Source organism: Equus przewalskii, chromosome 10, assembly GCF_037783145.1.
Source record: "Equus przewalskii isolate Varuska chromosome 10, EquPr2, whole genome shotgun sequence".
NCBI classification, from domain to species: Eukaryota; Metazoa; Chordata; class Mammalia; order Perissodactyla; family Equidae; genus Equus; species Equus przewalskii.
In genome coordinates, this window is record NC_091840.1 from 59995528 (window position 1) to 60019326 (window position 23799).

Consider the following 23799-nt stretch of genomic DNA (forward strand, 5'->3'; position numbering starts at 1 on the left):
TCTTTGCCATGTGCCTCCTTCATCAGAATGTAGCCTGATGAGGGTAGGGGCTGCATTCAACTGTTTGGTCCTAAGCTCTAAGCCCAGAGTAGGTGCTTATCAAATACTCCCTGGATGGATGGACAAACGGGATGAGTGAGGGGCCAGCTCTGGGTTCGATGCATTACTTAACCCCCACCACAGCCCCACAGGATGCTGCCCAGAGAGAGGGTCGATGATGACGGGCCCAGAGGCCAGGACACATGCAATAGCCAATCAGGAAGGAAAGATGAAGCTTATGCTCTGCCCTCCACAGTCCCTTGAGTCACAGCCCCTCTTGTGCCTGCGCCCACTCACTTGTCAAGACCATTTCTGTTCAGCTTAAAGTCTGCAACGACGGCTGAGCTGGGTGCTGAGGATTCGGAGGAAAAAGCAGCACAGCCCCTGCTCTCCTGAGACAGACAGACACACAGACAACTGCTGGGGCGTGACCCCAGGGGGCTGGGAGTGTGGGGAGAGGAGATCTTAAGCGTCTAATGAAGGAGAGGGCCCACCAGATGGAAGGCGCGGCCACAGTGAGGCTGGGAGGAAAAACAGAGCAAGTGGGGCCACTGTAGGTCTCTCTCCCCACTCCGCCACCTCAGGTGGCCGGGCTGCTGCAGCCAATGGTCAAACGCCCTCTGTCCTCATGGCACCAATCCCTGGCAATCCTGCAAAGTCACCCCCATTTGTGAGCTGCCTGCATCGCTGATCCCTGGGGAGCCACTCTCCTGGGTGCCTTTGGGGCCCACGGGTCTATGGCTCAAGCTGCAGTGGGGTCTCTGGCTGGTGTCTGACACGGTGCTGCGGGCATCCATCTCTCTCCCCAGCAAGGCCAGCTGCTGGGAGCAGTGAGCCACCAGAAGCCACTTGCTGCAGAGCACATTCTAGGTCAGACCTCTCTGCTATTTTGTGGAGGGATTAACAGAAGCCCAGAGAGGGACAGTGACTTGTCCAGGAGGTCCAGCAGGGCTGAGATCCCTCCCCAGACCTGTGCCCCACAGTGTCTGTCTGTCAACCAGAAAATGAACTCAGAGCTGGAGGCCGAAGAGGGGGTCAAGGTCCTCCTCCCGAGCTTCGTGCTGGAGTCAGGCAATGTTCCCCCTTCCCCACTTCCCTGCCTTGGACACCCCCATCTCGGCAGCATCCTGACAGCCCCTCCCAGCCCCGTTCCACCTGAGGGAGCCGGGGAATTGGCGCCCCTCCCGCCCCCCAGCCCCCGGGGAGGAAGCCGCCTGTCAGGCCGCCACGGCGTGTCAAATCCTCTTGCTGCCTAATTGTGAGACGGCGGCGTTTAAAGAAACGCTTTTCTGGCCGCCTGCCACACCGCAAACTGCTTGGTATAATTTTATTATTAAGGAGAGAGAAAAAGAGGGAGGGGGGTTGGAAGAGAGAGAGAAAGGGGGAGAGGAGGAAATTGCTTGGTCCAAGTCAGCTGGTGGAGTATTCCGCTCAATGTGAAAGCGGGGACGGCTTTCCAGTTGGCAAGCTGACTTCGTTAATTGCGCATTCAGTCTCTACTTAGGGTAATTGAAACGAAGCGGGGCCCAGGTCTGACAATTAGGGTCTGCGACTAGGCCATTAACCCTTTTCGCAACCGCCCCCGCCTCCGATCGATACCGCGGCACCCTGTGAAAGTGGAAGTGGGCCAGTGGGCGCCCCGAGGGGACTCATTCTGGGGCCGGGGACAGGGAGCCCCACACCGAGGCGTGTACTGCGGCAGGGGGCTGCCGGGGGCGTGCGCCCAGCGCGAGCAGGGTTAACACGGCGCCGCAGCCCTGGAGCCTGGCTAGGGCCAAGCTGGGGACTGAGGAGCCACGCGGGGTGTGGGGGCTGTTTGCGGCCTCACCGCCCCTCTGCAACAGATGTTTCAGCCGTGTAAGACAAAGGCTGAGCGCCTGCCGCTGCCGGCAGAAATCCGCAGGACTCCCTCAGGGGCAGGTAAAATTTCACCTTCTATTTGCGTTCCCCCTCGCGCCCCCGCCCGCCCCCGCCTTGTTGCCCGGCCTCTGCGCCAATCCGGAAAGCGCCACCAAAGATGCCGCGCCGCCTCCTCCGCAGCCCAACCCGCTGACCCCAGCAAGGTCATGGCGACCTCGGGCTCCGCCAGCAGCGCGCCCGCCCGTCCTCCGCCGGCGAAGGGCGCCTGTCCGCGCCCGGCCCCCTCCTGGGGCGCCCCCGTCCGCGACCCACGGTAATCGGAAGCGCCGGGAGAGAGAGGAAGGGGCGCCGCACTCGCCACGAGGCGGAGGCGTGGCGAGTGCGGCGCTGGACGCTCCGCGCCTCCCTCCTGCCTGCTCTGGCACCCCGGGGGGCTGCGCCCCCCCAGCCCCCATCATTCATCTCCCTGATTCCCGCTGTAGCCGCCCTCGGAAGTCAGCCGAGTGAAGCAGCTGTTCCTTGCACACTCCACTTGACCAAAGATGATGATAAATGAGGCCCGGGCCGCGTCGGGGACGCGGCGGTGGCCGCGGGGGGCGCGCAGGGCGGGGCGTACGGCCCGCAGCCCCCTCCTCGCGCTTCGGAAAGGGCGAGAAAGCGAAGGACAGAGGCCGAGAGGCAAAACCCAAGGCCCGCACTTCCCTCCAGGAGCCCCGCGCAGCCCCAGCACCAGGTGGTGACGAGGAGCCGGACGGAGGTGCGCCCCGAACGCCCGGGCCGAGGCGGAGACGTCTTTCTCGCGGCCCGCGCCGCAGCCCCGCCCTCCCCTGCCCCCTACCCACCCCTTCCCCTAATGTCTAGGTCTCCACAGCGCCCTTGCCCCGACCCCCCCCCCCCCCGTGCCTCAAACCTATTAACGCTCGTAAATAATGAATAATGGAGCGCTTCCCTCCAGCCGCGCAAGGCTGCGGGCGGGGGCCGCTGCCAGCTGCGCCCGGGCCTGGGGAGGGGGCGCCCCCTGGCCGGGCGCAGGGGGCTGGGGCGCGCGGCCCCACACATGTGCAGCCGCGGCGCGCAGGCGGGCACCCCGCCCCGCGGAGGAGGGGGAATCCCGCTCTGCCCTCCCCAACGCCGCCTCCCCTGGAGTCCTCTGGCACCGAACGAGGCAAGAGCGCGCGCGAGCTTCCCAGCCGGAGAGGGTTATTTTTAACCTGCCCCCCTTTCTATATCTGCCTCTCGGGTTTGCGCGCCCGCCGCCCGCTCCACCAGCCGGGGACGCGGGCTCCTCACCTCGCTCGGCGGCTCCGGACTCAGCGCCTCCCCCGGCCCGCGGCCCCCGCCCCTGCGCGGGCATCGCGCGGCTAAATCTCAGCCTGGAAAGGACCGATTAGGAGCCGCGTGCCTTTCTGCGAAATATTGGAACCGAGTGGGGTGGGGGCGGGGAGCCGCGCTGTCGTCCCCTCGCCTCCCTCCCCGCTCGCAGAGTGGCTGCGGAGGCGGCTCCGGCTCTCCCTCCGCAAACAGGGGGCGGCCGGCCTGGGGCGTCGAGCCCCTCGTGGGTTTTCGGCCGTCTCTCTTCAATGCCCACCCTTCTTCAGTCGTAGCCAAGCTGGAGCTTTTAATACACGGACCCTCCGGCGGCAGCGGCGGCGGCGCCAAGCGGGGCGCGGGCGCTACCTCCCCCCATCTCCAGCCTCCTCCCTAAGCCACTCCAAACAAACACGCCATTTGAACAGCAGCGGCTTTGCACACCAACTTCAAGGCCGATCCCACACGTGCCCGGGCCGTGCCGGGGGTGGGGGTGGGGGGCTTTTTCCCCAGCTCCCTCCCCCTCCTCAGGTCCACCCTTGCCCGCCCTCCCAGCCCCTTCCCCATCAGGCCCAGCAGCTCAGACCCCCGCAGGCCTTCCTCAGGGCAGTGAGGCAGCAGGAAGTTCATGTCCACTCCCATTACCCTGCTCGCCAAGGGCCACCCACCCAAACCCCAGCCTGTCCTTCCCGCCAGAGGAGGGGGAGCAGAGGAACTGGCCAGCCCAGAAACCCCTGGAGGCTTTGACTGGGTCAGTGACTTGACATTTTCCAGACTCTGCTCAGTGCCCAATCCTGGAGACCCACAGGCATAGGGCTCCTGAGCACCCCCCCTCCTGAATGAGGTGGGGGTGAGACAATCGCGCGAAACAGAAGGGAAACTGGAGGACCTGGTGGGCTGAGGAGAAAGGGAAAGGGCATTCCAGCCACAAGGAGCGGCCCGGCTCCGTGGCAGGGAAGAACTGAGCCCATTTGGGAACCTGAGCCCCATGTCTCTCCCCAGCTTAATTGGACCGTGGGGGAGGGCTGGGCCCCACCCCAAGGGAGCAGCCTCTGGCTGGATTACCAGAGAGGTAAGAAGCCCGGCAGGCTGGGGTGGAGAGAAGACGCATGTGGAATACAGATGTGAGGACGGCAGCGGCCACTGGACTTGTCCTGCTGATACCCCTGGGCCAGCAGCTGGAGCTGGGGCACCCTGCCCTGGAAAGGAGGCAGGTCCAGGAGGGGAGAGAGGGCCCCCCAGCACATGCAGGACCTGGCTGGGCAGAGTGGGGGTTCTCAAGGGGCTCCTCCCCCCAGCCAGCCTGGACACGGGGGCCTGGGGCCTCGCTCAGATGGAGAAGTTCTCGGTAACCCTCAGACTGAAGGAGTGGGTCTGAGAGCAGCAGCACTGAACAGACAGCATGCTGCCAGGCCCCTCCTATGGCCACCGTGCCTTGACAGATTTTACTGCTAAGCCTCCAACCGCCCTTGTAGGAGGTGACGTCACCTCTCATTTCACAGATGTGGAAACTGAGCTCGAGCGGGGAGGGGCCCCTTCTGGGGCCCCTCCCCTTGTCCCCCTGCCCTGGACCTGTGGGTAGGGCCTCAAGCTTATTGGGTCTGTTTCCCATTACCTGGGCATCAGGTAGGTGCCATGGGGCTTGAGGGAGCAAGATACATCCACGACAATGAGATCCTAGTTTATGCCTTTGGAAATTTCAAAAACTTGTTTTCTTGGGAGAAAAAGAGGGCAGGGGTTGGTGTGGTTGGGAGCTGAAGAGAGAAGTCATGCTGCCCACGAGCACCAATTCCCCCTCCTGCAGACCCTGTCACCCAGGTGCCAGGCCCCTGCCGAGGGTTCTGGGGGGGGGGTGCTCCCGGGGCGGCAGAGCTCTTGTGGGCCTCACTTATTCATCTGTAGCCCAAGTACAGATCTCACCGGCCAGCGGCTCTGCTCTCCACAAGCATGGCTGTCGTCGTGATGAATGAGTACAAGCTCATCTAGGGCCTGGCTGCTTTGGGTGTGCTATCCCCCTCCCACCAACAACAGACTGACACACAGCTCTGGGACTAATATTAAAGGGGTCTCGTCTCAAGACTGGTTCCGGGCGGGGGACCCCTACCAAAGGAATAGCTGGAGCCCCTTGGTCCTCCAGCTCCCCTGCAGCCCCCGTGCCGGGAAGGGAACTTCCATTTCCAGGCACAGCTTGGATGCATGGCCCGCTGCCCCCAGACACGCAGCCTGGTGACCAGAAGCACTGACCTTTGGGGAAGGCGGACCACCAGCCGCTGCTCCAAAGGCTGGCCTGAGACTGCTTTCCTCAGAATGGAAAATATTTGCCTTTGGTTTTCGGCTGCCTCCTCATCCTGGCTGGCTTTCCTCTCTTCCCCCATGACCACGAAATGTGGAGGTGCTTAAGGGTAAAAACGAGGCGAGGGCAACTGTCTGAGGCCAGCATCCAGCCGTTCTGAACAACACTGTTTTTCTCCCAGGTGAACAGAATGCTTTCTGCCCATATTCCGTGCGCTGGCTTTCTGTACCCATGGCTAGAGGCACATTCCCTCTTCCCAGGCTCAAGCCTCACCTCCAGCTGCACCAGACCCTTCCAGAACTCCCTCCCCTCTGGCCCCAGTCACTCAGCATCTGGGGAAGAGTGCCTCTTCCAGCTGTACACAGCTAACTTGGCGCCCGACCCCAGAGCTGCCTTGTTCTGGAAAGTTGCAGGAGAATCCCTCCTGGCTGGCTCTGCCGTGCCATGACAGCCTGGAAAGTGGCAGGCCTCTTCTGCTACAAGGGGGGCCGTAGAGAGACGTCATTCACAATGGCCAGGCCCGCCAACTGTGAGGACTCACAGGCAGCTGGCTGTGTGGCTCTGGGCTTTGGGGGGGCATCATCTGTCCCCACCCCAGCCATGACTGTAAATGCCTAAGGCTCTGATGCCACACAGCTCTGGGTTCAAATTCCAGCTCTGCACACTACCTGCTGGGTGGCCTTGGGCAATTCTCTTAACCTCTCTGAGTTTCATGTTCCCTAACTGAAACCTGCTGTTACTAACACCACACTTACAGAGTTATCGTGAGGCTGAATGAGATACTGTGCTTGGCACCTGGTGGAGGTTCAGTGAAGCGTAGCAACTTCCAGTGCCCCTGTCCTTGGGGGCAAGGGCCAACTCTTGCACTGTCTCTGTCTCCCAGGGAGCTGCATGAGTCTGGGACAGAGCAGGTCTTCAGGAAAGGCTTATGAGGGACAATGCACCCGAGCTGGGAAGAGCTACTGGGACTGAGGTCGTGTCCTGTCCCCTGTGGCAGGCAGGTTACCTTCCCGGCCAGAGTCTCAGTGTTTCTCACACACTGGTGTGCACACCTCAGTAAGATGCAGAGCCTATGCAGTGGGCTGGCCCACGACTCTGCAATCTAACAGGCTCCCGGGGAGGCGACACTGCCAGCCCGTGGACCTCACTGGGCAGCAAGATCACAACCCTTGGAGACCGCGGGTCCCGCGGAACCCTGGAGGCTGGGCTCTGGGAGGGGTGGGAGGTCCTGTCCTGTCCGAAGAGGGCCCTGCACGACCCAGGACCAGGCTCTGGCTCTGCGTCCCTGAGCCCTGTGTCTCAGCTGGGGCCCTGCAGTGGCTTGGGCAGCCCCCGGGACTCTGCATTTGACACTGCTCCCTGGCAGCAACATGCTCACAGTCACTTCAAGTCCAACCCTCCTGGGCCTCAGTGTCCCCATGGGAACAGCTGGGGTAAGCGGACCCCACCCTTACCCTTGATGGCTCCCTGCACCCTCTTCCCTTCCCTGAGCCCTTCCTTCCAAAGGCACCACAGACACAGACCTGAGACCCAGGCATCACCCCACGGGCTGCAGTCCTGGGGGTACAAGTCTCACCCAGGCTAACAGTAAAGAGCAGCGGTTCTTGCTCGCGGCCTTACGTGCCAGGCACTGTCCGAATAAGCACTTTGCATCTACAAACCTCCTCCTCACAACGGCCCCAGGGGTGGGGACCATCATCACCCGTTTTTCAGATGAGGACACTGAGGCCCAGAGAGCAGAAGCCTACTGCACGAGTTACACGGTTGGTGACGGGTGCAGGGCCTGCCGGGCTGGACTCCAGCTACTCCTGGCCTGGCCCCAGACATGCCTGGCATTTGAGGATGTCCTCTGGGGAAACAACCCCTCTGACCTCCTTGGCACAGAGCAGGTGTGGACATGGTGCACCGCATCCACCTGCTAGCGAGGGCATGGGGACAGAGCTGCCCCCGTCTAGTTGGCGACGTGGGGGGTGAGCCAGTCTAGTCTCTTTGGAGGGCTTCTTGGCAATATGGACCCAAATAAAACCGCATGTGCCCTCTGACCCGCAGTCCTGCTCCCAGCCAGGCCCAGGAGTGTCTGCAGCAGCAAAAGACTGTAGAGATCCCCGAAACGTCCATCTGAGTGGGTGAGGGACACCCGCGGGGAATTCTGTGCAGGGGGCACAGAGAGTGAGAGGAGGGGCTTTGTGTGTCACTGGGCAGGCTTCCCGGCGGCTGAGCGTGCAGCGCTGCCCACTGTACAAAAGAGGTGGGCACATTTGACTGTTTTTCCTTTCCATAAGCCTGTGACACCTACCAAAGATTTTCAAACTTATTACATGGAGAGATTCCCCCTTTGGGCTGTGCAAGGTGGTGAAGAGCGAGTCTCATCTCGGGCTCCCGTCTGGTGCCGCCATGTGACAGCTGTCTGACTGCAGGGCAGTGGGTGGCCACCTCAGTTTCCTTGTCAGCAGGATGAGACAAGGCCTGGCTGCCAAAGGAGTCAGTCCCCCGTGTCCTGCAATGGGCAGGACAGGGACCATGCCCTCATTTTCCTCAGTTTATGAGGAAACTGAGGCCTCCAGTGGGGAGGGAGGAACCAAACCTGACTCCCTGTGAGCCTGTGTCCTCACTTCTGGGTGCACAGCCTCACGGGACACGTGAGCCAGGACTGCCTCGAGCCCCAGCTGTGTAGGCAGCCAGTGCTACCAGGGCCACTGATAAGCCGCAGGCCTATTGCTCACAGGGACCACGCCTGGTTTTACGTGCCACCTTACTCGATTTCTGTCATACGCTTTCCTCTAACATCAGAACAGAAGCAACACATGTATAAGACTTAAAAGCAGAGGCCATCCCAGGCCTCCATGGGTCCCAGACTCTGGGCCGTGGGTGTATAGTGGGGAGGCAGGCAGTCCAGGCAAGTCTGGGGCCATATCCCGCCGGGACACCCCTGAGCTGTGTGGCCCAGGCAGGTGACTGCAGCACCTGTGCGTTTCCTCACCTGTGAAACAGCAGTGAGAGCGTGTCCCTCCGAGGGTGGTATGAAGACTGAGTGAGATAATGGACGGAGCCACCCGAGCAGTGACTCCCAGTAAGGGAGCTGTTCTTTCTAAAGGGGAATATTTATATAACGTTTTAGAACACAGGGAAAGTTCAGGAAAATCCCTGACTGGTCCTAGCTGGCTTTGGAGGTGGAGCCAGGAAGGCAGGAGCTCCTTGGAGTGACAGGAGCCTGGCTCTGGCCTCCAGAGCAGCTGGTCCCTGCCCGGGTGGGTGGACATACTGTCCTGGCACAGAGGCGGCGGGCAGTGGCCAGAGCAGGGCCCAGCCGTCTGTGTTCCTGAGCTGGCACGTCGGATGGAGCAGACGTGGCCAGTGGGCTGGAGGCCCCTGCAGCCCCAGGCCCATGGAAAGAGGCTTCAGAAAGGCCCCTGTGTTCCTCCTGGCTCCAGGGCTGGCTTCTTCCAGACCAGAGCCTGCTACGTCTTTGGAAAGAACATCAAGTACCTGAGGCCCTGCCGCTGACTTGCTGTGTGACCTCCGGTGAGTCACCTCACCTCTCTGGGCCTCCATTTCGTCACCCATAAGATGGGGATAGTGATAAGTACCCTTCTCCTGGGGTTGAACAAAAAATCAATGAGAAAGCGGACATAAAAATGCTTTGTCATCATTGCCCTCATAGCTAATTCTCACACAGTACTTACATGTACAGGGCCCTGTTCTAAGAAGCAGTCTACATATTTTAACTTATTTTATAGATGAGGCACTCGAGGCACAGAGAGGTTAGGCCACTTGTCCAAAGTCACACAGTTTGTAAGGGGCCAGAGGCACTATAATAAGTAAATAATGTGAGGTCTGATATTATTATTATAATTCATGGCTGTGACATCAGGCCTAGGATTTGCAAGCTTCAGACTCAGTTCCTGGAGGCAGCTTTGGCCAGAGTGGGAAGGCCCAGGACGGAGCACTGTGTTATGGTTAGGTGTGACCCTTGTGGCAGGTGCTGGGGCAGAAGTCACTCTCTCAGGCGCTGGGATTTCAAGTCCCATATTTCCTGGGTGCCCTCCATGTGTGGCGATCAAGAGACGTGCCTTCTTCCTTGTCACATTTTAATCCCCAGAGTAGCTGTGCAAGGCACACGGGAGCATCTCCATTTTACAGACAGCACAATCAAGGCCTGGAGGCAAACGCAGTTTCTTGGTGAGCAGCAACATCTGAACCCGGCCCATCTGGCTCCAAGTCTGCTCCTCAGGGCAAGGATCCTGGGCACAAGCACGAATGGTGGCCATCAGAGCTCCCCCGGAGAATTCTGGGAAATGCAAGGACTCCAGGAGAGCTTGTTTTGTCCTGTGTACTGTCTTTGGAGCCCCTGATCCACTGCCTCTAGGCCTCCAACTTCACTCCAGCTCAGTCTGAGTCTCCTTCCTGGCCACAGGAGCTGGGTGGACCATTTTACAGACAGGGAAATTGAGGCCCATTGAGGGGCAGGGACTTCCCAAGGCTCAGAATCCCACCTCCTGGTGCCTATGGGCTCCCCTCACAGACCACATGGCCCTTTTATTCACCCTCACACATACCCAACCCACCCATCCATCCATCTGTCCATCCACCCTTCCATCCATCCATCCACTCATCCATCCTCACACCCACCCACCCACCCATCCATCCACTCATCCATCCCCTCCATCCTCACACCTACCCACCCATCCATCCATCCACTCATCCATCCATCCACCCATCCACAACTCCCTCTAAGAAGTAGTTACTAAATGCCTACTGTGTGCCACACAAGTGCTAGCGACTGAGCAGCCGGAGACAGTCATGGACTTCAGCGCCTCTTGGAGAAGGCAGATAAGTGCTGAAGCACATGGAAGGACCCTAAATCATGCCTGAATGGGAACAGGGGATCAGAGGGGACTTCCCAGAGGAAAGCCCCCTCGCCCGAGACCTGACAGATGTGCAGGAGTTAGTGAGGGAATGAGGAAAGGCCTCCGGAAGGCAGGAGAGAGTGAGAGGGAGGGTCATGAAAATGTGGCCATGGCTTGCAAGCTGAACATGAGGGCAGGAGATGAGAACTGGGCAGGGTCTACATGGTCTGAGGCCTCGTGGGCTGATGGCGAAGATCACGGGCTTTGTGCTGAGGGCAACGAAGAGCCATCGAGGGTAAGCAAAGGAGTGACACTATCAGACACGAGTTATGAAGTCCCCAGTGCTGAGTGACGGAGAATGAACTGGTGAAGAGGGTGCGAGTGGAAGCCAGGAGGCCAGTGAGGAGGAGGCTGGGATGGTTTCTGAGAGCAATGAGGGCAGACAGACAAAGTGGTGGTAGAGGGGTGGCAAGGAGGGGTGAGATTCTAGAAATGCCAGCAACAGAGCGAGCATCGGCAGGACTCAACAGCCAATTCTAAACACCGGTGGGAGAGGAGGGAGATGACCCTCAGGGTTCCTCCAGAGCCCAGGCTCCCAACCACGAGGCAAAACCACCCTCCAGGGGCAGAGGTGCTGCTTCTGCCCACTCCCTTCAGACCCGCCTCTCCTAAGCCTTCGGGATACACCCACCAACGTGAGCCTTGCCCAGGCTCCTGGGCAGGGTCAGTGCCCTAGATGGCAGATCCCGTGTCTGCAGCCCAGTGAGGGCAAGGGGGCCACACAGCACAGTGGCTTGGAGCCTAACCTGCAGTCCACATCTCCAGCCTCCTCTCCCACCCACAAGCCTGCCGCGGCCTCCTCTCTCCTTGTCTCGCTGTGAGGACAGTGTGACATCTGGGCCTGCGAGGCGGTGGCCTCCCTCTGCTCTCTGATCACTGCTGTCTGGGTGTGGGTGGGACACAGCTCACAGCACCGGGATGAAAGGCTGGGCTGGGGACGTGGAAGGGAGTGAGATTCCCAGGGGAAAGGGTGGCTCTGCACACCAGCCCCTACAGGCCAGCTTTGATGTCAGAACCCCAGCGGCTCCTGGGGCTCTTGCCCCTCGCTGGGAAACAAAGGCGGAGGGCGGGCCATGGAAACGTGCAAACATCAGCCGGGAAGCCTGCAAGCGGCCGACCCTGCCGTTTCTTATGCTGCGCTCCCTCTTTATTCCTGTCTCCTCCTTTTCAGGCAAACACATCCCTCTGACTGGATGGGCCAGCAGGTCCACTCAACCCTCCCACCCAGCCCAGGCTCCTTTGTCACTTCCCCTCCCACCCTCAGAGCCACTACTGGTAAGATTTCTGTCTCCCAAACAAGTCGTGTTTAGAGATCACCCACTTGTTCTCTCTCATGGGGCTCAAAAGAACAGCTTTGATGGATGTGAGCCAGCCAGGGGTTCCTGGGCCGCATGTTTGTCGAATGAATGAGTGAGTGCATGCATGGATGGATGGATGGATGGATGAAATTCCAGGCTCTACCAAAGCTAATGCTGTTTTTGTTAGCCTGAGTGAAGTATGATTTCCCTAAGGCTTTTGAGAACATGGCAGATAATGCCTGGGGATCCCGTGGGTCCCCTCTGCAGCCACCCTTCATGATGCCTGGGCTGGGGAACTCAGAGGGGCACAGGGAAGGGGCCCTGGGCTCCTGCCTCCCCATGCCGGGTCATCCCAGGGCCTCCAAAGCTCCCCCAGAAGCCCCCTTTCCTGACCCCTGGACCCCTTGGGGCTCCCAGAGACACCCGGGAATCCCGCTGACCTGTAAGTGTCCCCTGGGAGCCTCTCGTTGGGGGCCAGAAGGGCGTGTGAGGAGGGAGGGGTGCGTGCCTGTCGAGTCCGCCCCGCTGCTTTGCAGAGCCGGCGAGAGCAGGGCGTTTGTCATCTGCTGAGGACAGTGGGGATGGTTTAAGGTGAAATTTAAGCCCATTAGTGCTTGGCTAATGACATCAGCAGCAACAGCAAAAATGAAGATGGCAGGGTGTGTGAGCGCCCATAAATTGTCAGGGCTGGCGCTGCCTCCGTCCTTGGGCCTGGCTCCCCGGCCCGTCCGTCAACCTGGGCCCTGAGTCCCTCCACCCTACTCACACACTGACCCCTGCATTGCTGGCAGGCCCTGCCCCTGCCCCAAGCACGCAGTGCAGGCCCGGCCCCCAGGGTCAGCATGTGGCTGGGGCCTCAGCTGGGGCGTGAGAAAAGAATCGGCCAGGGAACCCAAGCGTGGAGGCAGCATCTTCTTAATCTCCCTCCTTTTATAACTTCTGTCTTTTTTATGCACACACAAGGATCCTGGCCCAGCCGCCGGCATCGCTTCCCGGGCTGAGCCGTCTCCCTGCAGCTAATGCCTGACAGCTCTGTTTATGTCTCCCCATAATTCTCCAGTTTTATGTTTTTTTTTCGGGGCCATTAAGCTCCCAGCCACAAGCTCCTTCCCCTGGCCCTGCCTGCCTTTGTCCTTGAGGCCCGCCAGCCCTCCCGCCCCTGGAGAGACGGGCTGCCTCCCTCAGCAGGTGGACGAGGACCTCGGTGGCAGGCCTCGCTCAGGATGGCCCTGTGGGTGGGGACTTAGTCCTCAGGCCCTCCTGTCACCAACTCCCTAGTCCTCCCATCACCTCCCATCACAGGTCTTGTCCTGCCTGTCCCCAGGGGAGGCACCTGTCCACACCAGGGTCCTGGAAGACCTAGCAAAGCGCTCTGGCTCTGGGCCACGCCTGCCTCCCCAGTGTCACAGTTCCTCAATCCCATCCTTTGGCCTCTCTTCCTGGGTGACCTTTTCTCCTCCCAGAGCCCCAGCTACCTCCTGAGGGCAAAGCCACCCCATCTTCCCTCACCCCAACCCCTCTCTACAGCTCCAGAGCCCCAGATCCAGCACATCCACGGCGTCCTGAGGCCCCTCCACTCCACAGACCTTGCCCTCTGCCCCAGTCCTCCTGCGGCCTGTCTGTGAAGAGGCCCCCAAGTCCTCAGGGCCCCCCAACCAAGGTCTCCTCAGCAGACCCCTCCTTCTCGTCCTCATAGCCACAGCCCAGAATCTGGACCACTGGGAATTCTATGACACCTCCAAGCTGGGTTTCCCAGTTCCTAGCTCTGCTCCATGTGGGCTCTCACAAGCTCTGCTCTTGCTATAAAGCCCTCATGGCTCCCCGTTACTTTCAGCTACTCGAGTCCCCACCGTCAGTGTGGCGCTCAGGCCTCTCCAGCCCCGGCGCCTGGGGAGAGCTGGCCCCCAGGGCCCCTGTGCTCTTCAGCCTCAGATCAGACCTCAGCCGTCCCAGCAGGGGCTGTCCCAGCACCAGACCCGCTCACACCTGCCAGGGTGCCCCCATCTCTGCAGGTCGAAATCCAAGGGAGCAGGGCCCCCCCCCCCAGAGGGCCTTTCCTGATTTCCTCAGCCAGAGCAATTCTCCCCTTCCCTCTGGATCCCACAATCCCCTTTGATGACTCCTATGGCTGTGGAGCCCCTTGTCTCCACTGAACAGCACGTGGCTGCCTTCTGCATGCCAGGGCAGATGAGTGTGTCTCTCAGAACCTCGGTCCCCCACCCTGTAGAACACAGCAATCGGCCCTGGTGCTGCGGGGGGGCTGGGGTGGGCCACACGAGGAGGTCGCCCCGCAAAGGCCGACACAGGACGTTTAAAGGCAGAGTCTCTCCTTGACTCCCTTTTCCTTCTTGGGACACCCCCCTGCCCACCCCAACTCTGCAGCCCAGCGCCTCCCGCCCTCAGTCAGCCAGGAGGCCATGGGTTTCCCGCTAATACACCGGCTCCTCCCGGAGAGACCTGTGTGCCTCATGAAGGCACAGGAGTCCTTCCTTCTCTGTCTTTCTCTAATGTCCTCTTTTTCTTTCTGCTGAGCTGTCTTCATCAGCCAGAGATCCCTGACCCATGCCCTGGATGCCCGTTCCCTGCACAGGCGGGCGGCCCAAGGCCCACCTATCCTGTGGATGCTGCTCTGGCCACCCCGCTGCCCTTCGCTACAGCCTCCTTTGCCTGCCAAGCCCCTGGCACTGTCACCCTGGACTCCTGGACACCGTGTGGCCTGGTCCCCCCTCGACTCCTCTCCACCCCGGTGGAGGAGTGCTGGGGGACATCCAGGCCTGCCTCCCCAAAGACTCAGGCAGGGAAACAGACAAGCCCAGCATCCGGATGCCGGGCCTGCTGCCCCCTCCTCCTCTTCACGGGAGCTCAGCGGCCCGGGCGCTGGGCTCAGTTTCAATCGATTCCAACCTGAGGCGTCCTGCGTCTCCCCAGTGTGTCTAGCCGCAGCTCGCCAAGGCCCCTCACTCTGCCCTGCCCCCCCGCCTGGCATTCCACCCAGACGACTTCCTGTCCTTGGCAGGTTTCACCACTGCACTGGCAGCCCCTGGCGTGACAGCTGGAGCACAGCTCGGCGCCTGCCTCCGCGTGTGCCCCGGGCACCACACCTGACCTCATGGGGCAGTGTTCGTCCTGGCCTTGCCTCTACGTCACAAATAGCTCTTGAGCACAGACAACACGTGGGGTGCCAGCTAGGCGATCCTATGGACTGTTGCAAGGAATCCTATTGCTAAGAGCAGGGCAAGCTTCATAATATGCGGGGCCGAGTGCAAAATGAAAATGCAGGGCCCCTGCTCAAAAAGTATTAATCTCAAGACAGTGACAACAGAGCGTTAGACAAAGCGCAGGGCATTTCTGAGTGCAGGCCTGTAGCTGCACAGATCCCAGGCACACAAAGCCGGCCCTGGCTAGGAGAAGGTCACCGGACAGCTGCCACACGCTGGCAGTGTTCCCTAGGTCCCAGGCACTCTGCTGAATGCTGCAGGAAGATCACAACTGAATCCACAGGCACACCTGAGAGGTCACATAACAATAATCACAACAGTACCAAGAGCTCCTATTTACTGAGTACTTACTGTGCGCTAAGTGCTTTGCACAAATTAAGTCAACAAATGACCACAGCTACCCAACTCCACAGCTTATGAGATGCAGGTTCAGAGAGGCGATGGAATTCGCCCAGGATCACGCAGTGGGAAAGTGCTAGAGGCAAGAGTGAGCCCAGGCTGCCCCAACTCCAGAAGTTGGCTCCCAACTGAACCACATGCTCAATGGGAATGCCAGCCCTGTGCCCACCCTGCCACCAACATCACCGGGCTCTCCCTGAGCAGTGAAGCCAGAACAAAAGGCCGCTGCTTCAGGAAAAACTCTGGGACCCCTGATGTTGGCTCTGAGTGGAGCCTGAGAGAGCACCCTCATCTTCTCCCCGTAGACATGCAAAAACTGAGCTCAGGGAGAGTGACCAACTCCTGCAAGACCACACAGCACAGCAGGACCCCCAAATCTCAGCCCCCAACAGCCCTGCTTCCAAAAACCCTTTTCTGCCCCTGGGCAAATGCTCAGGATCTGACGCATAATGAAAAAGGCAGGCTGCAAAATCGGATGTTCAACGTGATCCCAATTTTGTTAAACAAACTGGGTAGAAAAGCATAAAAATGCTAACATCGCTGTCTTCTCATCAGAGGGGCCAGAGGTGACTTCTATTTTCTTCTTTATACTCTTTGGTATTTTCTCTATCTTCTGAGTTTTTAGACTGAATGGGAAATGGGAGTTGGTGGAACCGAGTTCTGGACCACAGAGAGTCACCGTGGACACCAAGCCAGGAAGTGGCACACTCCCCAAGACGCACAGCACGGCAGACTGGTTTGGGGTCTTTGCTGGTCTGGGCCTCTCTTCTCTTCATGGTTGAGGGTTCAGAAGGCTCCTCAGGACTTGGGGGGCCTGAGGTCATCCCTGGGACGTCCCTGCCTGGCTCTTTGGGGGAAATCTGAGTACTCTGGACGGTGTGGGCCCCAGGGAGAGGCTGTGTGGGCTTCCAGGAGCTGGGAGTCCTGGCGTCACCCTGGCTACTTAGGAGGCAGGTCCCAGTGTATGCTGGTGTCCAGTGGCAGTGCTGTCCTCCTGCCTGGACCACCACTCTGGCCCCCACCTCCCTCTGGCCTCCCCACCTCCCTGAAGCCTCCCTCAAATTCACACCACCCCACCCTTTCCTGCTCACAGCCTGTCAGATCCCCATGGGCCCCAAGACCCATAAGACAGACTCTTGCCCCTCCCTCTCACCTGGCCTGACACCCTTTCTGGCCTCATCCCAATGCCCTCACTGTTCTCTGGCCTCTCAGAGACCATGGCTCGTTCCTTGGACGTTCCTCTCTCCACACCTTGGAAGTCTTCCACCCACCCTACCCAGAGCAGGCGGCTGTGATCTCCCCCCATCTCCCTGCCATGTTGTGCTGCTGTGTGGTGATCAGAACTGTGGCAAACTGGGCCTGTCTGCTTGTCCCTTACTCCCGGCAACCCCCCTGGGCTCATCCACGTCCCTGGCGCACAGGCGTAGGGCAGCGCCCAGGGAATCCATCTATCCCCTGTGCCCCTTGGAAGTGGGCCTGGGCTAAGGGCCCCCGCACACCCCGTGCTGATGCTGGGCCTTCCACAGACAGCTCTGAGCCATCTCCTGCCCAGAGAGTCCCCTGATCTCTGGCCTGAGAAGAGCTGACAGCTCCTTAATAAAAGGGCGCCACAGACAGGCCTGAGTGACACTGCGCCGGGCCGAGAGGAGGCGGCTCGCATCAAAGCCTCATTTCTCTTCTTCCTGTTAGGCACTGAAGCGATTTACATAAAGAGCCCCACATGTGTCTGCAACAAAGCTGTGTTTCTTCTCATGACTGGCCAGCATCCCCCTCAGCTTCCCCAGACGCCCCCCCATCGGCACCTGGCTCCATTCCAGGAGTCAGGGCATCAGGGACCACTCTGTGCCTGGGCCACCCAGACACGGGGCCAGGACAGGCCAGCCAAAAGAACAACCATGCCACATATTTATTAAAACAAAAATGGAGACTGACCACCCCTTAAGGGCTTGGGGGTCAGGACAAGCATCCAACCAGACGGTCTAAGGATCTCAGAGGAGCCTCATTAGGGCCTCACACAAATAAAGGGGTTTCGGCAGTACCAGGTCTGGCTGCACACGGTGGCTTCAGGTGTACCCTGTGTAGAGTCACCTGTGAGACAGCCCCAATGAGCAAGTCACCTGTTCAGCATCGCAGACCGGATGGTCTCCCCAGCAGTGAGGCCCAGGTTCACAGCTGCCCGCGGCAGTGCCAGTGCCCCCCGCCTCCTCCACTCGGTGCTTGTGAACAAGGGGCTGGCCACGCGTAGAGGCCGGTGAGCTCCAGCTGAAGCTCCCAAACAGTCCTGGTCTTCCAACGGCCGAAGACTGGAGCCCCCTGCTCTCCTGGCTTCATTTTGGACAAAGAATTACCCTCTCTTGACCCTTCCATTAAGAAACGCCATCTTGAGAGGTAAGAGGGCAAGTCTTCCCACTCACCACCCTGGCCCTTTGTCCTGGATGCCCAGGAGCGGGGAAGAGAGCGAGGCTCAACCCGCCTGGCCGCCCAGAGTCCCCTCTGCTGCCTCAGCGGATGGCCTGTCTTCCCAGGTGTCAGACGGGTGAGGGGCCTGACCGGATGACTTAGGGGGCGCTCTTTACACATGCTCCCGGCAGACGTGAGTTCTGTGCATTATGATGCATGTGATAATGACTGTTCCTGCTCGCATACTAGAACGTGCTGTGTCACCGTGTGACTCATGCAGCAAGGCCTACGTGTTACCATTTGGGCTGAACCAACAGCCCCCATGTGTCTGGGCCTTGCCTTATGGGATTCGGGGGCTAGTGATCATACGAGATTCTCATCTTCCAGGTCCCGAAGAAGATGAGACTGCACTGGGGTCATTTCTGGATTCTGAGGCTGAGGGGGCCAAGAGCCTGGCTTGCCCCAGGTCCCTCTTCCTTCTCCTGGCATGGGTCCCTGCCTTGGTCTCCCCCTCATGTCCAGGGGAGCCTTCTTATATCCCACGAGGCCATGGCAATTCCACTTCCACACATATAGCCAATGGGAATGCTATATACTGGCACCAAACCATGTGTTCCAGAATGTTCATGGCAGGTTTATTCATAAGATCCTCTAACTGTAAACTACCCAAATGTTCGTCAAATGTAGAAGGGATAAGCCAACTGTGGTATATGCACACAATGGAATACCACACAGCTATGAAAAATAACAAATGGCCATTTGTTGCTGGCCATTTACTGCATGCAAATGCATGCAGCACTGGCGAGTGTCAGAAATGGCACACTGCATAAAAGAAGCTGGACAAATGAGATGGTGTGTGGAGGAAATTTAAAAGCAGACAAATGGATCCTGGGTGGGCGATGCCTGGTAGGGGCACAGGGACCTTTGGGCTTGTGATGTTTTTTCTCCCGATCTGAGTGCTTGTCATACATTAGCCCACTGAGTCTGTAGCAATTCACAGGCTGTTCACTTAGGATCCGTGCCCTTCTCTGCATGCAAGTCAATACAAAGTTACAAAGGAGGGGCCAGCCCGGTGGGATAGTGGTTAAGGTGGTGCACTCTGTTTCGGCGGCCTGGGGTTCACAGGTTCGGATCTCAGGTGTGGACCTAGCACCACTCATCAAGCGCTGTGGCAACATCCCACATAAAATAGAGGAAGATTGGCACAGATGTGAGCTCAGGAACAATCTTCCTCACAAAAAAAAGTTACAAAGTAAAACAAACAAGACTTCAGCCTCCTCTGCTCAATGCCTCCCCAGGCCTCAGGGTGCAGTGTAGAACCCGCCCTGGCCTGGGTGGTCAACGGGCTCCCACCCACAGATAGTTCCTTCTCACTTCTGCCAATGGTAGCGTGCCGGTCCCCACCCCCAGGACGTCCGGATGGCCCTGTGGCCCGCTTTGGTCAATGAAATTCGAGTGGAAGTGACAGGTCCTGCTTTGGGAAGGAGCTCCAGGGGCGCATAAACCTCCCTCTTTCCCTCACGACACGCAAGCTCCCACAGGCTGTGGTTCCACCTGCTTGGGCCCCTGAGTGGCACAGTGAGTGCTTCCACTGTCCAGTCAGAGACACCATGAGGGGTAAACACTGTTTTATGGTGCTCATCTTTGGGGGATGCTCGTCATGAAGCACACCCACCCTGTCCTGACTAGTACACCAGGCAACCAAGGCTGTTTGTGGCCTGGTTCCTGATAAACTCTGGCTTTGTGACATAGAAACCCGGCCGTGAGCCCCGTGGACTCCAGGCTGCAGACACAGTGGGGCCTCAGCTGTTCAGGCACACCCAGCCCTTTCATGTCACGGGCCTTTCCTGGGCCTTTGTGCCCCAGCCTGGCATACCTCTCCCTACCCAGCTCCCTCTGCTGGACCCCCACGGGCCCAGCCCAAACCCCTCCTCCTGCTGCTGTGAGCGGCTCCCCGAGGGCAGGCAGCTGTCAGTGGGCAATCGTTACTTCCCACAGAAATGGGCAAAGAGTGGAGTAAAGACGCAGGCTTGACCTCCAGCTCCTCAGGAGGGACTTCAAAGGCCACCCTGCCCTTGATCACAAAGCCAGGCGCAGCCCGGGAGGCCGTGGACACCCCAGCGGTCTCTAGGAGCCCTCCTGGCAGTCTCCAGGGCCCCGCGCTGCCTCCCGCAGCACTGCAGGTCGCCGTGCTCAGAGAATGCGGCTTGTCTCACCCTACCCGCCTCCTCATGCTGGCTGCCCCCCGCCCAAGGACCTCCTACTGACTGGGGAAAGTTGGGGGATGCAAGGAAGGATCTGGGGGTGCTTGAGGCAAACAGCGCCACTGACTAAACTGTTTCAGACAACACAGCTGGAACCCCGGGGAAAGAACACTGCTTCCTTTAGCAAGGCCTCCGACTGAGGCTGTGTGATAAACGATCCTGGCTCAGCTCTGGCCTCAGATTCACAGCTACAAATGCTGCTGTGGGACCTCCCAGAGCTGCAGGGCTCAGAGTGGCCAGTTACCAGGTGTGCCCAGGGCGGCCTTGCTGCAGCAGGTTTCTAGTCCTAATGAGAGGAGAGGGCTGAACTGGGGCAGTGTGGACAGGAGTCTGAGGGCACATCAAGCAGCAAAATGGCCACCGAAGGACAGGCCCCCTGTCCAAGGGCTCTTGGTTACACTGAGTCACCTCCACTTGCCCCTCCCCCCAAGTCCCCCACCACAGAGCAGGAGTGGGCAGGAGCAGACCCCTGGCCAGTCACAGCTCGGAGGGCTCTGAGCAAGCACCTTGCCTTCCTCTGCGTTGCCACGGGAGAACTCAGCAGCTCAGAGAGGGTAGAGTGACTTGCTCAGGGTCACACAGGAAGCTAGTGCTGGGGGTATGACTTTGCCCTCAGGTCAGATTGAACCCCTCAGCTCAGCCTTCACTGTCCTATGTGAGGGGCGCTCCTCTCCAGCTTCATCTCTCACTCTTCTCCCCACATGTGCTCCAGCCACACTGGCTCCCACAGGGTCCTGGTACACACTGGGCCCTGATCCTGAGGTCCCTGTACATGCCATTCCTTCTGCCTGCACCACCTTCTCATTGCCCAAAAGCTGCCTCCTCCTGGAGATCCTCCCTGACCTAAGGGAGTCCCCCCACCCCCACAGCTCTTACTACTCTCTGAAATTACCTCCTTCATCTATTTGCTAACTGGCTTCTCGTCTGTCTACCCCAAGGACGGTAAGCTCCATGAGGGCAGGGTCCCGTCTGTCCTGGTGGGGCACGTGGCAGGCACACGCCTGCTGAATGGGTGTGGGTAATGCACTCGCAGGCCTGAGCTGGGTGAAGGGCTCGGGCTGGGAGTGAGGCCTGTGGCTGTTACCAGTGCAGGCCCTCCTCCCCCTCAGGAATTCCCAATTCACCCCACAGGCCCAGGGACCCTGGGAGTCCCCCTCCCCCCCACACACCTGCCGGCCCACCTCCTGTGCCCTCTCCACTTCTGCCCTTCCCTCATTCCTCAGGCTCCCCGTCTTTCTCTCACCCAACTTTGCTCTGTGCTCAGACTCCTCCTGGCCTCCGTCACCCATGAGACAACATCCCTGCCTCCCGGGCCTGGCATTCAGGGGTGACCACCAGCCAACTTACCAGCTCCCAAACCTCATGCCCCAGCAACAGTAAACCAAGACGAGCTATCTGCACCTACCAGCCAGCCTGCACCCCTCAATGTTCACACACACCAGGCATGATCCTGGGGTGTGCCTCCCACTCCTTGTTCACCTGGCTGGACGCTAGCAGGCCTTTTAACCTCAGCTCAGGACCACCTCCTCAGCTCTCACTGTGACTTTCCAACCGACGGCCTGTCCTGGCTTCCCTCCCTGCCCCGTCCACCTGTCCTGGCTTCCCTCCCTGCCCCGTCCACCTGTCCTGGCTTCTCTCCCCATCCACCGTGGCATCAGTCACTTGGTCCATCAGGATCTGCAGCTGTCTGTCTCCCAGTGAGCCTGCAGCTTCTGGTCCCATCCCGGTGCCCCAGCACCTGCCACACAGGTGCTCAGAGAAAGCAAGTGATGTGGGCTGGTGAATGGACTGGTGCTGTGCGATTCCAGAGGCTGACGTGGTAGCTGGACACGAGCCAGGGACCTAAGAGACTGGTGAGGAATCTGCCACCCCCATTTCCCTGGACACTAGAAAAAAAATAACAATGGCAGCTTTCGTCTGTTTACTAGCACCAATCACTATGTGGAGGCAATTCACATATGGATCCCCTCTTCCAATCCTCATGATGACACCAGGGTTGTTATTATCCTCAATGTAGAGATGAAGATGCTGAGCACAGAGAGGACAAGGAACTAGTGCAAGGTCACACAGCCAGAAAGTGGAGAAGTTGGGTCTGTCTGAGTCCAAAACATATGTCCCTCAGCTGTGATGAGTGACTGTCACCAGGGCATGCAGTTCCAGGAGGCTCTGGGGGCTCTGGCAAGGGGGCAGTCCGTCAGGTGTCCCTCCTGAGCTCCCCTACTGCCATCCATCTGCAGCCACACCTTGTTGCCAAACTGCCCCCTCCCATTGGTCAATCCCCAAATTCTGGGAGGTTGGGGATTCTCCCAGGAGACTTTCTCAGTCTAGCCCTGGGTGGCCAGGGCCATCCAGGGTGGGCACAGCAGGCCACCATTTGACAATGAAGAAGTCAAGGTTCAAAGAGGTTAAGCGGGGGCCGGCTCCGTGGCTGAGTGGTTAAGTTTGTGTGCTCTGCTTCAGCAGCCCGGGGTTCGCTGGTTTGGATCCTGGGTGCAGACCCACACACCACTCATCAAGCCATGCTGTGGCAGCGTCCCACACAGAAGAACTAGAAGGACCTACAACTAGAATACACAACCATGTACTGAGGCTTTGTGGACAAAGGAAAAAAAAGAGGGTGATTGGCAACAGATGTCAGCTCAGGACCAGTCTTAAAAAAAATAAAAAAGAAGTTAAGGGCTTTGCCCCAGGTCACACAGCTGGATTCCAACTCTGGCTGTGGCTCTGAGAAGCTGTGCAGCTTCTGGGTGGGGGCTGGGGGCCCACCTTAGTAGAAGACTCTGGGAGTAGGCACTGGGTTGCAGGTGCCCCTCTCCAAGGCAGGGGAACCCAGGGCCAGGGCACCAACTGAGCTGACATCAACCCCCAGCATCCAGGAACATCCAGAAGGCCAAGAGACACTGGAGTGAGCCAAACTTTTGGGTACAGTCCCAGGGACTTTGGTCCTGATTCCAAACCTACTCTGGCTCTCTGGCTCCTAAGGCTTCGCTCAGGGTCACTGGCCCCTCACTGTCTACTTTTCCACTATCATAGTGCCGCGCATACACTCACATGTCCTGGGCGCTTGTCTGTCTCCCGTGAAGCCTGGCAGCACTGTGGGGGGCGGAGCCGTGTCTGGGTCCCCAGCCCTGCACACACAGGCTCTGACCAGGGGGAGCCCTTAGCAGACGTCTGTTAGATGAGTGAACGTTATGTGTTGCTTCCTTTCTATAATGTTTCATGGCCCTCCTCCTCCAAGAAGCTTTCCCTGGCACCCTACCCTCTCCACCCTGATCATTTAGAGCCCCCAGCAAGCAGAGAGCTCATCCCAAGACTTGATTTAGCCCCAGATCCAAATCACAGCATCCTTGTGGGCTCCACCCAACTTCTGGTCACTCACCTTTGGGGATGGAGTGCTCACTTCTTTCTACAACTCTTCACTCAGCACCTGCTGAGAGCCAGACTCTGTGCTGGGTGCTGTGTGCACCATCAGCACAGCTATGCTTTTGCCACGAAAACAAGCCCTGGACATTCTAGGTCAGCCGGGTCTCCTCCAGGCAGCTCTGCTCTTGGCAAACTTCACCCTGGATATGTGGAGACATGGGAAACTATTCCCAATGTGCTAAGTGAGAAAAGCAGGTCACCAAAGGGATGGAGAAAGAAGAGGACGCCGTTTCTGTTTCAAAAAAGATCACCGTGCCTGGCTCGGGAGCAAATGGGCCCAAATGTGACCCGGCATTGGTGGGTGGTGAGATCCCAGGGGAGCCTCATTTTCTTGGGACTTCTGTTCATTTGCTGAATTTTCTACAATGAACATATATTATTCACCACTAG

The 23799-nt window shown here is 59.0% G+C and overlaps 1 protein-coding gene across 3 annotated transcripts in view; it reads right to left on the reverse strand.

Moving 5' to 3' along the window:
• Nucleotides 1-23799, reverse strand: part of RAI1 (retinoic acid induced 1) — a 118614-nt gene that overhangs the window by 23734 nt on the left and 71081 nt on the right. Inside the window, exon 1 of one of the 3 annotated variants that reach the window (XM_070563655.1) lies at nucleotides 3190-3314. The exons of the other annotated variants lie outside the window; for them this stretch is intronic. The gene's annotated coding sequence lies outside the window, so the exon portion shown is untranslated. Of the gene's footprint in view, nucleotides 1-3189; nucleotides 3315-23799 lie in introns of those variants that run through there. 3 annotated transcript variants of the gene reach the window in all.